The sequence below is a fragment of the Ipomoea triloba genome, chromosome 7, assembly GCF_003576645.1.
Source record: "Ipomoea triloba cultivar NCNSP0323 chromosome 7, ASM357664v1".
Lineage (NCBI taxonomy): Eukaryota > Viridiplantae > Streptophyta > Magnoliopsida > Solanales > Convolvulaceae > Ipomoea > Ipomoea triloba.
This window is the reverse complement of record NC_044922.1, coordinates 21,713,338-21,729,212: the sequence shown is the minus strand read 5'-3', so window position 1 is coordinate 21,729,212 and position 15,875 is coordinate 21,713,338.

Sequence of the window (15,875 nt, the reverse complement as noted above, 5' to 3'; positions counted from 1 at the left end):
ATCAAATGCTACCCCGCTCGCTTTATTATGCTATGTTTACACCACAGCACGTACGCCAACCATCTTTCCCGTTACAGTACTAAAAATATCTATCTCATCTCAGTTTAGTCCTACCTAGCTAGCTAGCTTGATAATTGATTATGCGTATCATCTCACCTTGCAAAAACCTCCCTCTTCGTTAGCTGCAATTCCACTGCCAAACATTTTAACTGGGCGAGGTGCTGGTTTTCATTGCTATCCCAACACTATTATTTTTTTTTCCGGAACTTGTCATCAGCTTCTCCAATTATATATATATGGTGTGTTTAGTCAAGAAATACTGTAATTTATTTCCGACTTAATTTCAAGAAATGAAAAATTTCAGAGTTTGGTTGAGATTCCTGAAATTTGAGGAATTGCAATGGCAGAAACTTGTGTGATTATTTTCCCGATCCTTGTCTGTGAGGTTAACATAAAAATGTAATACTTATATTTGAAAATTGTAATGTTTTGATGAAAAATATAATACTTTTACATTTTGATTTAAAAGTATTATTATTTTTCTATCAAAATATTACACTTCCCCTTATAAATAACAAATATTTTATTCTTGATTTTTTTTTTGAAAAGATTTTTTTTTTATTTTTTATTCTTGATTAGTATTACATTTTTAGTATAAGTATTACATTTCCATCTTGACTCGAATTGTAACAAAGATAAAGATCCATTATAGGCTATGTTTGGCAAACCTAGTTAAAAGGTAGCTGAAAGCTGAAAAGTAGTTGAAAACTGAAAAGCTATAAGCTCGAAGCTGAAATCTAAAGAACTGTTAAGCTTAAAAGTGTTTGGTAAAATTAATTTTTCGATAAGCTAATAAATGTAAAAAGACTAAAAAGGACATCTTCATACAATTTAAATAGTTTTAAATTTAAATAGGCTTGTTTATATATATTGAAATATAAAATAGTGAAATCAATATATTTTAATAAAATATAAAGTAAGAACGTATATTTGAAAACATATAAAGTAAAACAAAATGTTTATAATTCATAAGATTAGTTCATACAAAAATCAATGTTCAAACACAAATGTCAAATTGAAATTACAACAAAACATATTGAAGAGAAAAAATCAAAAAGGTTTAGCCAAAAAGGTTTTAATTGGGAATGGTAGATGATGTCATTTCTTTAAAATAATAAGGTTAAAGATGTAAAAAAAAAAAGTTAGGAAGTTACTAGCTTATTTTGAAACGCTACCTAAGGTAGTGTTCAAAAATAAGCTTTTATTTTAAGCTACTAGCTTATTTTAGGAACATTACCAAACAAAGCTTATAGCTTATTAGTAGCTTAAAATAAGCTATAAGCTCTGCCAAACAAAGTCTATGGTCTCACAAGAGAATCACTCTTCCATAAATATATACATGCGAAGAAAGTTTGGAGTGTAAGGACTAAATTGCCCTCTCTATAATCATACATGTTTCCCTAATAGGGTGCTTGGTCGGATGGAATTGCAATTCCATTTCTACCAAACTCCATGGTTTGGTTGGAGGGAATTGTAATTCCATGGTAATGACTATTGTACCCTTCTTATTATTATAACCAACATGGTTGGCGTGGTACGTGGTTCAACACCTTGTTCCTTAAGCATGAGGTTGGGGGTTTGATTCTCACCCATGTGAATGGAGCAGACTATTTGGCCAATCCCCTACCACTTAGTGTGCTTAGTGTGCTTGATACACTCTCATTTGTACCTATTTTACTTGTGTTTTTATTTAGGTTTTATAATCAAATGTGTGATAAAATGTTGTGTCCAATGCTTATTTCCTCGTTTTCATATTTAAAATGGTATAATGCTTGGTTTAGATGTTTTTGATGTGTTTAGAAGTGCATTAGAACCATTTGTGAGCAAAAGCCAATCCAAAGGATCCAAAGAGTTGTAATTCCCGCTACCATGGCGACATCTTGGTAATCGGACCATATCTCTTCCTATGAATATCCAAATGAGATGATTCTTGATTCATTGGAAAGAAAACTTTAAGGGCTACAACTCTTATGAAGACATCAAAGTGTAGATTGAAAGAGAAAATGGTCAAAAGATCAAAGAGTTGTAATTCCTGCTAAATATGGCGACACCTTGGTAATTGGACCATATCTCAGCCTAGGAATATCCAAATGAGGTGATTCTTGAACCATTGGAAAGAAGACTTCAAGGGCTACAACTCTTATGAAGACATCAAAATGTGATTCGAAAGGGAAAAGGGTAAAATTCAGGATGCAAGTCGGCACTGCGTCCCAGGAATTTCGACGCGTCGAACTCAACTTTCGATGCGTCGAAATTCCCAAAAATGAGGCAGAATGGCCTCGTTTCGGCGCTGTAAACATTCGATGCGTCGAACCCAACATTCGACGCGTCGAATGTCAGATCTGCGATCTGCACTTCTAAAAATTGTCATTTTTGCCCTCCATTCTCCACCCACTATAAAAGCATCATTTTTCTTCAAACCCTAAGCTTGGCTGCGGATTTTGACCACAACAAGAGAGGAGAAGAGCTTGGAAGACACATTCGGGAGAATTTCTTCATCTCTTCTCTATTTAAGCTTTGTTAAATCTTTCTTTGAATTGTTTGTTGTTGAAACTAAGATAGCCATGTTTGGCTAAGATTTCCTTTGGGATTTTTGGATTGATAAGTGTTTATGAACCTATGTGCCTAGTTCTTGAATTGCTTGAATGAAATATCTATTTGGGTTTATTACTTGTGTTGTAATTGTGGCTTAATTTCTTGATGCTTGTAGTTAAGGATCCTAATTACTTGTTTCATTGCTAAATTTGTCTATGAATTAGAGCACCCACAATTGCACTTGATTCTTGTACCTCGAGAGAGGACATGTTGATTAAGGGATTTATTGTGAATAGCTCACGAGAGTGAGTATTCCAATTGTGAATAGCCCACGAGAGTGGGTATTCCATTTATTGCTTGTTCTTGATTATATGTTGTGAATAGCTCACGAGAGTGAGTATTCCAATTACCATGTTTTGGGATTGAATTACGAGAGTAATCTTTCCCTTTTAGATTGCAATCATCCACACTTGTTGAACCCGAATGATTATTTCACTTTAGATTGGCACTAGGTGATTAAACACTTTGACCCAAAAATCCCGCTCTTAATCTCTTGTATATAAAAGTCCGTTTGCCTTGCTTCATTTATTTTATTTTCATAATTTTAGATAAATACCCATTGTTAACGTAGGAATAGCTTCTCGTGAATTAATTAGTAACTAGTGCTTAATACCCCGCTTCCCTGTGGATCGATAACCCCGGAATACTCCGGGTATTTGCTTGTACCTAAAAATGCTACGACCAGTGCTGACAGTTGGGACGAGGGTTAGTCTTCTGGCTACCTTGGGCAAAAACCCAAAAAAAAATTATTTGCGTCGAAAGTCACAGATATGCGAATCTGCACTTCTAAAAATTGTCATTTTTGCCCCTCATTCTCCACCCACTATAAAAGCATCATTTTGTCTTCAAACCCTAAGCTTGGCTGCGGATTTTGACCACAACAAGAGAGGAGAAGAGCTTGGAAGACACATTCGGGAGAATTTCTTCATCTCTTCTCTACTTTAAGCTTTGTTAAATCTTTCTTTGAATTGTTTGTTGTTGAAACTAAGATAGCCATGTTTGGCTAAGATTTCCTTTGGGATTTTTGGATTGATAAGTGTTTATGAACCTATGTGCCTAGTTCTTGAATTGCTTGAATGAAATATCTATTTGGGTTTATTACTTGTGTTGTAATTGTGGCTTAATTTCTTGATGCTTGTAGTTAAGGATCCTAATTACTTGTTTCATTGCTAAATTTGTCTATGAATTAGAGCATCCACAATTGCACTTGATTCTTGTACCTCGAGAGAGGACATGTTGATTAAGGGATTTATTGTGAATAGCTCACGAGAGTGAGTATTCCAATTGTGAAACTGCGAAGAAAGTTTGGGAGTGTAAGGACTAAATTGCCCTCTCTATAATCATACATGTTTCCCTAATAGGGTGCTTGGTCGGATGGAATTGCAATTCCATTTCTACCAAACTCCATGGTTTGGTTGGAGGGAATTGTAATTCCATGGTAATGCATATTGTACCCTTCTTATTATTATAACCAACATGGTTGGCGTGGTACGTGGTTCAACACCTTGTTCCTTAAGCATGAGGTTGGGGTTTGATTCTCACCCATGTGAATGGAGCAGACTATTTGGCCAATCCCCTACCACTTAGTGTGCTTAGTGTGCTTGATACACTCTCATTTGTACCTATTTTACTTGTGTTTTTATTTAGGTTTTTGTTATAAAATGTGTGATAAAATGTTGTGTCCAATGCTTATTTCCTCGTTTTCATATTTAAAATGGTATAATGCTTGGTTTAGATGTTTTTGATGTGTTTAGAAGTGCATTAGAACCATTTGTGAGCAAAAGCCAATCCAAAGGAGCCAAAGAGTTGTAATTCCCGCTACCATGGCGACATCTTGGTAATCGGACCATATCTCTTCCTATGAATATCCAAATGAGATGATTCTTGAGCATTGGAAAGAAGACTTCAAGGGCTACAACTCTTATGAAGACATCAAAGTGTAGATTGAAAGGAAAATGGTCAAAAGATCAAAGAGTTGTAATTCCTGCTAAATATGGCGACACCTCGGTAATTGGACCATATCTCAGCCTAGGAATATCCAAATGAGGTGATTCTTGAACCATTGGAAAGAAGACTTCAAGGGCTACAACTCTTATGAAGACATCAAATGTGATTCGAAAGGGAAAAGGGTCAAAATCAGGATGCAAGTCGGATGCGTCACAGGAATTTCGACGCGTCGAACTCAACTTTCGACGCGTCGAAAATCCCAAAAATGAGGCAGAATGGCCTCGTTTCGGCGCTGTAAACATTCGATTCGAACGACACAAAAAAATTACACATACGGTTGAAATTATGGATTGCAAGTATTTATGAAAAAATAGTGTGATTTGTGCATTTTTATTTGATTAACCATAAAAATGTGCACTGGTAGGCACAAACTTTTGCTTTGTATGGCACAGAAACATGCACTACAGAGCATAAAACTAACCTTAAAAGATGGATGATAATCTGAACTCTACGACTGAACAACGTGTACTATTAGTTGAGAAAATGTGCACTACTAGGCACAAATATTTGCACTATACGGTTGAAAATTATGCATTGCAAGTATTTATGAAAACATAGTGTGTTTGTGCAATTTTATTTGATTAATCATAAGAATGTGCACTGGTAGGCACAAACTTTTGCTCTGTATGACACAAAAACATGCACTACATAGTATAAAACTAACCTCCTAGATGGTTAATAGCATGAACTCTAAGACAGAAAACGTGCACTGTTAGGTATAAAAATGTGCACTACTAGGCACAAAAATGTGCACTACACAAGTGAAAATTATGCACTACAAGTAACTATGAAAAATACTATGAGGTAATTATGATAGTACCCTTAATGATGCGTGTGTTTAAAATCTGGAAGGCAATTTCATACGTTGATTGAATTAGATCTATGGCTATAATTCCATCTTATTTCTCACCTAAGGAACATAATGTAGATGACCCTTCCTCTCTCTCTCTCTCTCTCTATATATATATATATATATATATATAATATATATATATATATATATATATATATATATATATATATATATATATATATATATAACTTATCAATAATTCATTATATATAATAAATATAATATTTACAAGTTTTGGAACATATCATGATGTCTTATTACTTTCAAGCAAATTTTCCCAAATCCGTCTCGAAGATACCTTCTCCTTCGGAAGACATCTCTTCCTTCCGAAAAATATCGCTTCCTTTTGGAAGATATCATTTCCTTGGGAAGAGAACTTAACGTTTCTGAAACAATCCAAGCTGTTTCCTTGGGAGCAGGCATCGGTGATAAGTATAATGGTGAATGTAAATATGAGGGTGTAAATGTCGTTCCGCTAAGCATTGGGTTATGGCACGTATTTGTGTGAACTAAGAAATTCTAGCACTAGAGCAATTGAATTAACTAGAATCCAAGTAAATGATAACTAAATAGGGAAATTAAAAAGGAGAGTATATTGACTAGTGAATAAACTGTATGATAATGGAATGGGTCAGATTAGGGGTATTGCAATCTTGATGCTCTAACAATCTCAGAATTAGGGAAGGAAAATTAACCTGGGTTTATGGGCAATGCACACAAGAATTCAATTCAGCTGCTTTCGTAATCAATAAACAGAATTAGGCTAGGATGCCCCACTTTCGTGATGCATCAATCATACTCTTAAGCACCTAAGCATTGTAAGCCCCCAAATTACCCCTATTCTCATAGTAGGAAAAATCAGGTTAAAATTTGGTAAGGCTTGAGGTCTTCACCCAACTTTCTTTGCAATGAATCCCTCTCCTAAACTAGCAATCAATTGTGGCCATCAATCAATGGCAAGTAGAATTCAATCCCCAATTCAACATAAATCCTAGGTGAATAATTCAATCCCTTAATGCAATAATCACAAATTGAACATCAAGATTAACAATAGATCCCTAATCTAAACCCATAAACGAACTACTCACTCATTATTAAAGTAAACAAACAAAGCAAGAATTAATATTGAAATCATGCAGCGAATCTAAAGAATTAAAGAATAAAAGGAAAAACTTTACTAACAATCTCGAAGAGTAATTCCAATCCAAACTACGACTCCAAGCTTGCAAACGAATTCAAGTATGTAAATCTGCGCTATTCTATGCTATAGAAAACTCTAAAGAGAAAGAAAATTGTACTGAACTAAACTAGGCTCGGAACCCCAAAAAGACAGCAGAATACGTCATTAAATACTGGACAGCAGCAGGGTCACAGGCACCCTCACGGCCGGGATCGTGCCGTGAGATGTAGTGACCCCTGCTGTCTGTGTCGGTGCTCACGGGCACCCTCACGGCCGTGAGGTGCCCTTCTTCGTTTGCCTCTGACTTCTTTTGTGCTCCGCTGCTCCTTTCCGACCTTGGGTGGATTCCTATGCTTCGAAAACTTGTCCAAGATGTCCAAAAATCCTTCATTTGCTCCTCGTTCGTAAGTAAACTAAGCTTAAGCAAATGTAATACACAAACGAGTCTCAAATTCACCAAGGTAAAGAAAATAAAACAACAAAACCAACTAAATTATGGGAAATAATAGTATAAAATCAGATATCAATCGGCACTGGACACGACAGGTACCATCAACATACCCTAAAAGGCCTTGCCCACGGAGAAAATGAAGCAACTGAGTACGCCAGAACAAATAATTGCGATTCGTCAACTTTGATAGAGACGAAGTGATGGGCGCTCGAAAGAACATTGCCGTGACGATGGGCGGTGAAGGAGCGGAAACCGTTGTCACCGTGCGCTCCGAAGACGCACGGCGTACATTCGACATGTGAAAGAAACGAGAAGAACCTGAAAACCTGATACCGGATGAGGATTGTATTATGTGTTTATCAGTACAATGAGAATACAATAAATATACAAGGATAAGAGTAGATACCAACTAGGAACTAACACTAATATAATCCTAACAGATATCACTCCTTCTGAAAAAAGCCTACTTCCTTTCGGTTTGCATTCCCAAATTCTTCCTGAAGACTCTGCTTTTCAATTCGAAAATCCTTCCAGGGACATTTTTCAATTACGCGTGGGCATTTTGGTTTTCAATTCGATTTGGTTTCGGTTTTTCAGTTTTAAAAAATGAAACCATTCCGTTTCAACTTTTAGTTCAATTTTGTTTTGATTCGGTTTGAAACATTTCAGTTTTTTACTCTGATTCAATTCGATTTGAGAACTCAAACATTCCCTAGTTCTATTGCACACAAAAATATTTATTTATTGTCACTAATAATTTGGATTTGAAAATCTAAACAAGTCCACAATGCATATTTTAAATTTCTTAATCTAAAATAAGTCGAAACCAACTCAACCTCGTCACATGCGTTTTCTATTCGGCAGCAATAAGTCACAAACTCGCAACAAAAAATTGAGAACAAAAGAAAAATTGTAAAAGTTTGAGTTAGGGAATTGAGGATTTAGTATATATATTTGAGTAAATTTTTTAAATATAAAAATATTTCGATATAATATATAAGGGGGAAATTCCGTGGGAAATGAATAAGGTGAAATAAAGTAGGAAACTAGGAATTCAAATTCTATTACTTGGTAGACATAAATATAATTGTTGGGAATTTCAATATAGTGTTTGGTATATATGAGAGTTGGAAGTGAATAAGTAATATAAATACCAAAATGCCTATGTAATTGCAATTCTTACAGGGCGTTGGTTGGTAGTAGGGAATTAGGGAGGAAAAATATTATAATTCGGTGGAACAATAATAAATTGAGAATTTAAGTTACATTGTTTGGTAGACATGAATATAATGATTGGGAATTGAAAGGAAATAAATGAATAAAGATTGAAATACCCTTGTATAATAATAATATAATTTTTTTTTGGGTTTTTGCCCAAGGTAGCCAGAAGACTAACCCTCGTCCCAACTGTCAGCACTGGTCGTAGCATTTTTAGGTACAAGCAAATACCCGGAGTATTCCGGGGTTATCGATCCACAGGGAAGCGGGGTATAAGCACTAGTTACTAATTAATTCACGAGAAGCTATTCCTACGTTAACAATGGGTATTTATCTAAAATTATGAAAATAAAATAAATGAAGCAAGGCAAACGGACTTTTATATACAAGAGATTAAGAGCGGGATTTTTGGGAGTCAAAGTGTTTAATCACCTAGTGCCAATCTAAAGTGAAATAATCATTCGGGTTCAACAAGTGTGGATGATTGCAATCTAAAAGGGAAAGATTACTCTCGTAATTCAATCCCAAAACATGGTAATTGGAATACTCACTCTCGTGAGCTATTCACAACATATAATCAAGAACAAGCAATAAATGGAATACCCACTCTCGTGGGCTATTCACAATTGGAATACTCACTCTCGTGAGCTATTCACAATAAATCCCTTAATCAACATGTCCTCTCTCGAGGTACAAGAATCAAGTGCAATTGTGGGTGCTCTAATTCATAGACAAATTTAGCAATGAAACAAGTAATTAGGATCCTTAACTACAAGCATCAAGAAATTAAGCCACAATTACAACACAAGTAATAAACCCAAATAGATATTTCATTCAAGCAATTCAAGAACTAGGCACATAGGTTCATAAACACTTATCAATCCAAAAATCCCAAAGGAAATCTTAGCCAAACATGGCTATCTTAGTTTCAACAACAAACAATTCAAAGAAAGATTTAACAAAAGCTTAAAGTAGAGAGAGATGAAGAAATTCTCCCGAATGTGTCTTCCAAGCTCTTCTCCTCTCTTGTTGTGGTCAAAATCCGCAGCCAAGCTTAGGGTTTGAAGAAAATGATGCTTTTATAGTGGGTGGAGAATGGGGGCAAAAATGACAATTTTTAGAAGTGCAGATTCGCATATCTGGACTTTCGACGCNGCGTCGAAAGTCACAGATATGCGAATCTGCACTTCTAAAAATTGTCATTTTTGCCCCTCATTCTCCACCCACTATAAAAGCATCATTTTGTCTTCAAACCCTAAGCTTGGCTGCGGATTTTGACCACAACAAGAGAGGAGAAGAGCTTGGAAGACACATTCGGGAGAATTTCTTCATCTCTTCTCTACTTTAAGCTTTGTTAAATCTTTCTTTGAATTGTTTGTTGTTGAAACTAAGATAGCCATGTTTGGCTAAGATTTCCTTTGGGATTTTTGGATTGATAAGTGTTTATGAACCTATGTGCCTAGTTCTTGAATTGCTTGAATGAAATATCTATTTGGGTTTATTACTTGTGTTGTAATTGTGGCTTAATTTCTTGATGCTTGTAGTTAAGGATCCTAATTACTTGTTTCATTGCTAAATTTGTCTATGAATTAGAGCATCCACAATTGCACTTGATTCTTGTACCTCGAGAGAGGACATGTTGATTAAGGGATTTATTGTGAATAGCTCACGAGAGTGAGTATTCCAATTGTGAATAGCCCACGAGAGTGGGTATTCCATTTATTGCTTGTTCTTGATTATATGTTGTGAATAGCTCACGAGAGTGAGTATTCCAATTACCATGTTTTGGGATTGAATTACGAGAGTAATCTTTCCCTTTTAGATTGCAATCATCCACACTTGTTGAACCCGAATGATTATTTCACTTTAGATTGGCACTAGGTGATTAAACACTTTGACCCAAAAATCCCGCTCTTAATCTCTTGTATATAAAAGTCCGTTTGCCTTGCTTCATTTATTTTATTTTCATAATTTTAGATAAATACCCATTGTTAACGTAGGAATAGCTTCTCGTGAATTAATTAGTAACTAGTGCTTAATACCCCGCTTCCCTGTGGATCGATAACCCCGGAATACTCCGGGTATTTGCTTGTACCTAAAAATGCTACGACCAGTGCTGACAGTTGGGACGAGGGTTAGTCTTCTGGCTACCTTGGGCAAAAACCCAAAAAAAAATTATTTGCGTCGAAAGTCACAGATATGCGAATCTGCACTTCTAAAAATTGTCATTTTTGCCCCTCATTCTCCACCCACTATAAAAGCATCATTTTGTCTTCAAACCCTAAGCTTGGCTGCGGATTTTGACCACAACAAGAGAGGAGAAGAGCTTGGAAGACACATTCGGGAGAATTTCTTCATCTCTTCTCTACTTTAAGCTTTGTTAAATCTTTCTTTGAATTGTTTGTTGTTGAAACTAAGATAGCCATGTTTGGCTAAGATTTCCTTTGGGATTTTTGGATTGATAAGTGTTTATGAACCTATGTGCCTAGTTCTTGAATTGCTTGAATGAAATATCTATTTGGGTTTATTACTTGTGTTGTAATTGTGGCTTAATTTCTTGATGCTTGTAGTTAAGGATCCTAATTACTTGTTTCATTGCTAAATTTGTCTATGAATTAGAGCATCCACAATTGCACTTGATTCTTGTACCTCGAGAGAGGACATGTTGATTAAGGGATTTATTGTGAATAGCTCACGAGAGTGAGTATTCCAATTGTGAATAGCCCACGAGAGTGGGTATTCCATTTATTGCTTGTTCTTGATTATATGTTGTGAATAGCTCACGAGAGTGAGTATTCCAATTACCATGTTTTGGGATTGAATTACGAGAGTAATCTTTCCCTTTTAGATTGCAATCATCCACACTTGTTGAACCCGAATGATTATTTCACTTTAGATTGGCACTAGGTGATTAAACACTTTGACTCCCAAAAATCCCGCTCTTAATCTCTTGTATATAAAAGTCCGTTTGCCTTGCTTCATTTATTTTATTTTCATAATTTTAGATAAATACCCATTGTTAACGTAGGAATAGCTTCTCGTGAATTAATTAGTAACTAGTGCTTAATACCCCGCTTCCCTGTGGATCGATAACCCCGGAATACTCCGGGTATTTGCTTGTACCTAAAAATGCTACGACCAGTGCTGACAGTTGGGACGAGGGTTAGTCTTCTGGCTACCTTGGGCAAAAACCCAAAAAAAAATTATATTATTATTATACAAGGGTATTTCAATCTTTATTCATTTATTTCCTTTCAATTCCCAATCATTATATTCATGTCTACCAAACAATGTAACTTAAATTCTCAATTTATTATTGTTCCACCGAATTATAATATTTTTCCTCCCTAATTCCCTACTACCAACCAAACGCCCTGTAAGAATTGCAATTACATAGGCATTTTGGTATTTATATTACTTATTCACTTCCAACTCTCATATATACCAAACACTATAATTGAAATTCCCAACAATTATATTTATGTCTACCAAGTAATAGAATTTGAATTCCTAGTTTCCTACTTTATTTCACCTTATTCATTTCCCACGGAATTTCCCCCTTATATATTATATCGAAATATTTTTATATTTATAAAAATTTACTCAAATATATATACTAAATCCTCAATTCCCTAACTCAAACTTTTACAATTTTTCTTTGTTCTCAATTTTTTGTTGCGAGTTTGTGACATTATTGCTGCCGAATAGAAAACGCATGTGACGAGGTTGAGTTGGTTTCGACTTATTTTAGATTAAGAAATTTAAAATATGCATTGTGGACTTGTTTAGATTTTCAAATCCAAATTATTAGTGACAATAAATAAATATTTTTGTGTGCAATAGAACTAGGGAATGTTTGAGTTCTCAAATCGAATTGAATCAGAGTAAAAAACTGAAATGTTTCAAACCGAATCAAAACAAAATTGAACTAAAAGTTGAAACGGAATGGTTTCATTTTTTAAAACTGAAAAAACCGAAACCAAATCGAATTGAAAACCAAAATGCCCACGCGTAATTGAAAAATGTCCCTGGAAGGATTTTCGAATTGAAAAGCAGAGTCTTCAGGAAGAATTTGGGAATGCAAACCGAAAGGAAGTAGGCTTTTTTCAGAAGGAGTGATATCTGTTAGGATTATATTAGTGTTAGTGTCCTAGTTGGTATCTACTCTTATCCTTGTATATTTATTGTATTCTCATTGTACTGATAAACACATAATACAATCCTCATCCGGTATCAGGTTTTCAGGTTCTTCTCGTTTCTTTCACATGTCGAATGTACGCCGTGCGTCTTCGGAGCGCACGGTGACAACGGTTTCCGCTCCTTCACCGCCCATCGTCACGGGCAATGTTCTTTCGAGCGCCCATCACTTCGTCTCTATCAAGTTGACGAATCGCAATTATTTGTTCTGGCGTACTCAGTTGCTTCATTTTCTCCGTGGGCAAGGCCTTTTAGGGTATGTTGATGGTACCCTGTCGTGTCCAGTGCCGATTGATACATCTGATTTTATACTATTATTTGCCCCATAATTTAGTTGGTTTTGTTGTTTATTTTCTTTACCTTGGTGAATTTGAGACTCGTTTGTGTATTACATTTGCTTAAGCTTAGTTTACTTACGAACGAGGAGCAAATGAAGGATTTTTGGACATCTTGGACAAGTTTTCGAAGCATAGGAATCCACCCAAGGTCGGAAAGGAGCAGCGGAGCACAAAAGAAGTCAGAGGCAAACGAAGAGGGCACCTCACGGCCGTGAGGGTGCCCGTGAGCACCGACACAGACAGCAGCGGGTCACTACATCTCACGGCCACGATCCCGGCCGTGAGGGTGCCTGTGACCCCTGCTGCTGTCCAGTATTTAATGACGTATTCTGCTGTCTTTTTGGGGGTTCCGAGCCCTAGTTTAGTTCAGTACAATTTTCTTTCTCTTTAGAGTTTTCTATAGCATAGAATAGCGCAGATTTACATACTTGAATTCGTTTGCAAGCTTGGAGTCGTAGTTTGGATTGGAATTACTCTTCGAGATTGTTAGTAAAGTTTTTCCTTTTATTCTTTAATTCTTTAGATTCGCTGCTATGATTTCAATATTTAATTCTTGCTTTGTTTTGTTTACTTTAATAATGAGTGAGTAGTTCGTTTATGGGTTTAGATTAGGGATCTATTGTTAATCTTGATGTTCAATTTGTGATTATTGCATTAAGGGATTGAATTATTCACCTAGGATTTATGTTGAATTGGGGATTGAATTCTACTTGCCATTGATTGATGGCCACAATTGATTGCTAGTTTAGGAGAGGGATTCATTGCAAAGAAAGTTGGGTGAAGACCTCAAGCCTTACCAATTTTAACCTGATTTTTCCTACTATGAGAATAGGGGTAATTTGGGGGCTTACAATGCTTAGGTGCTTAAGAGTATGATTGATGCATCACGAAAGTGGGGCAATCCTAGCCTAATTCTGTTTATTGATTACGAAAGCAGCTGAATTGAATTCTTGTGTGCATTGCCCATAAAACCCTAGGTTAATTCTTCCTTCCCTAATTCTGAGATTGTTAGAGCATCAAGATTGCAATACCCCTAATCTGACCCATTCCATTATCATACAGTTTATTCACTAGTCAATATACTCTCCCTTTTAATTTCCCTATTTAGTTATCATTTACTTGGATTCTAGTTAATTCAATTGCTCTAGTGCCTAGAATTTCTTAGTTCACACAAATACGTGCCATAACCCCAATGCTTAGCGGAACGACATTTACACCCTCATATTTACATTCACCATTATACTTATCACCGATGCCTGCTCCCAAGGAAACAGCTTGGATTGTTTCAGAAACGTTAAGTTCTCTTCCCAAGGAAATGATATCTTCCAAAAGGAAGCGATATTTTTCGGAAGGAAGAGATGTCTTCCGGAAGGAGAAGGTATCTTCGAGACGGATTTGGGAAAATTTGCTTGAAAGTAATAAGACATCATGATATGTTCCAAAACTTGTAAATATTATATTTATTAATATAATGAATTATTGATAAGTTATATATATATATATATATATATATATATATATATATATATATATATATATATATATATATATATATATATATATATATATATATAGAGAGAGAGAGAGAGAGAGGAAGGGGCTCATCTACATTATGTTCCTTAGGTGAGAAATAAGATGGAATTATAGCCATAGATCTAATTCAATCAACGTATGAAATTGCCTTCCAGATTTTTAAACACACGCATCATTAAGGGTACTATCATAATTACCTCATAGTATTTTTCATAGTTACTTGTAGTGCATAATTTTCACTTGTGTAGTGCACATTTTTGTGCCTAGTAGTGCACATTTTTATACCTAACAGTGCACGTTTTCTGTCTTAGAGTTCATGCTATTAACCATCTAGGAGGTTAGTTTTATACTATGTAGTGCATGTTTTTGTGTCATACAGAGCAAAAGTTTGTGCCTACCAGTGCACATTCTTATGATTAATCAAATAAAATTGCACAAAACACACTATGTTTTCATAAATACTTGCAATGCATAATTTTCAACCGTATAGTGCAAATATTTGTGCCTAGTAGTGCACATTTTCTCAACTAATAGTACACGTTGTTCAGTCGTAGAGTTCAGATTATCATCCATCTTTAAGGTTAGTTTTATGCTCTGTAGTGCATGTTTCTGTGCCATACAAAGCAAAAGTTTGTGCCTACCAGTGCACATTTTTATGGTTAATCAAATAAAAATGCACAAATCACACTATTTTTTCATAAATACTTGCAATCCATAATTTTCAACCGTATAGTGTAATTTTTTGTACCTAGTACTACACATTTTCTCAACTAACAGTGCATGTTGTTCAGTCGTAGAGTTCAGGCTATCATCCATCTTTTAGGTTAGTTTTATGCTTTGTGGTGCATGTTTTTGTGCCATACAGAGCAAAGGTTTGTGCCTACCAGTGCACATTCTTATGGGTAATCAAATAAAAATGGACAAATCACACTATTTTTTCATAAATACTTGTAGTGCATTATTTTCAACCGTATAGTGCAACTTTTTGCGCCTAGTAGTGCACATTTTCTCAACTAACAACGCACGTTGTTTAGTCGTAGAATTCATCGACTTCACTTCATCTTCTTCGCCGGAGAGTAGCTTGTTCAAGACGAAACACAGAAGTGTCCTCGCAATAATAACTCTTTCCGTCAACTGTCCTCGCAAATCACAATCCGCCATGGACGAACCTTGAAAGCATCAGGTTCCTATTTCACTTTGTATGCAATGATATTTGTATATCTGTTTCGTTTATCTACAATCTACCCTTTTCTTATACTGTGTGTGATTAGTGGTAGAGCTTGACACAGAGAAAATAGAGTAACGGGAAAGGTTAGTGGAAAGGCTACGGACGATTTTGCCCAAGAACGCTAATCTTACTACGGATCATTTAATGCGCAAATTTTAAATCCAATGGTTGAGAGATCATGCATCAAAATTGAATCTAATGGTCTATATTTTATC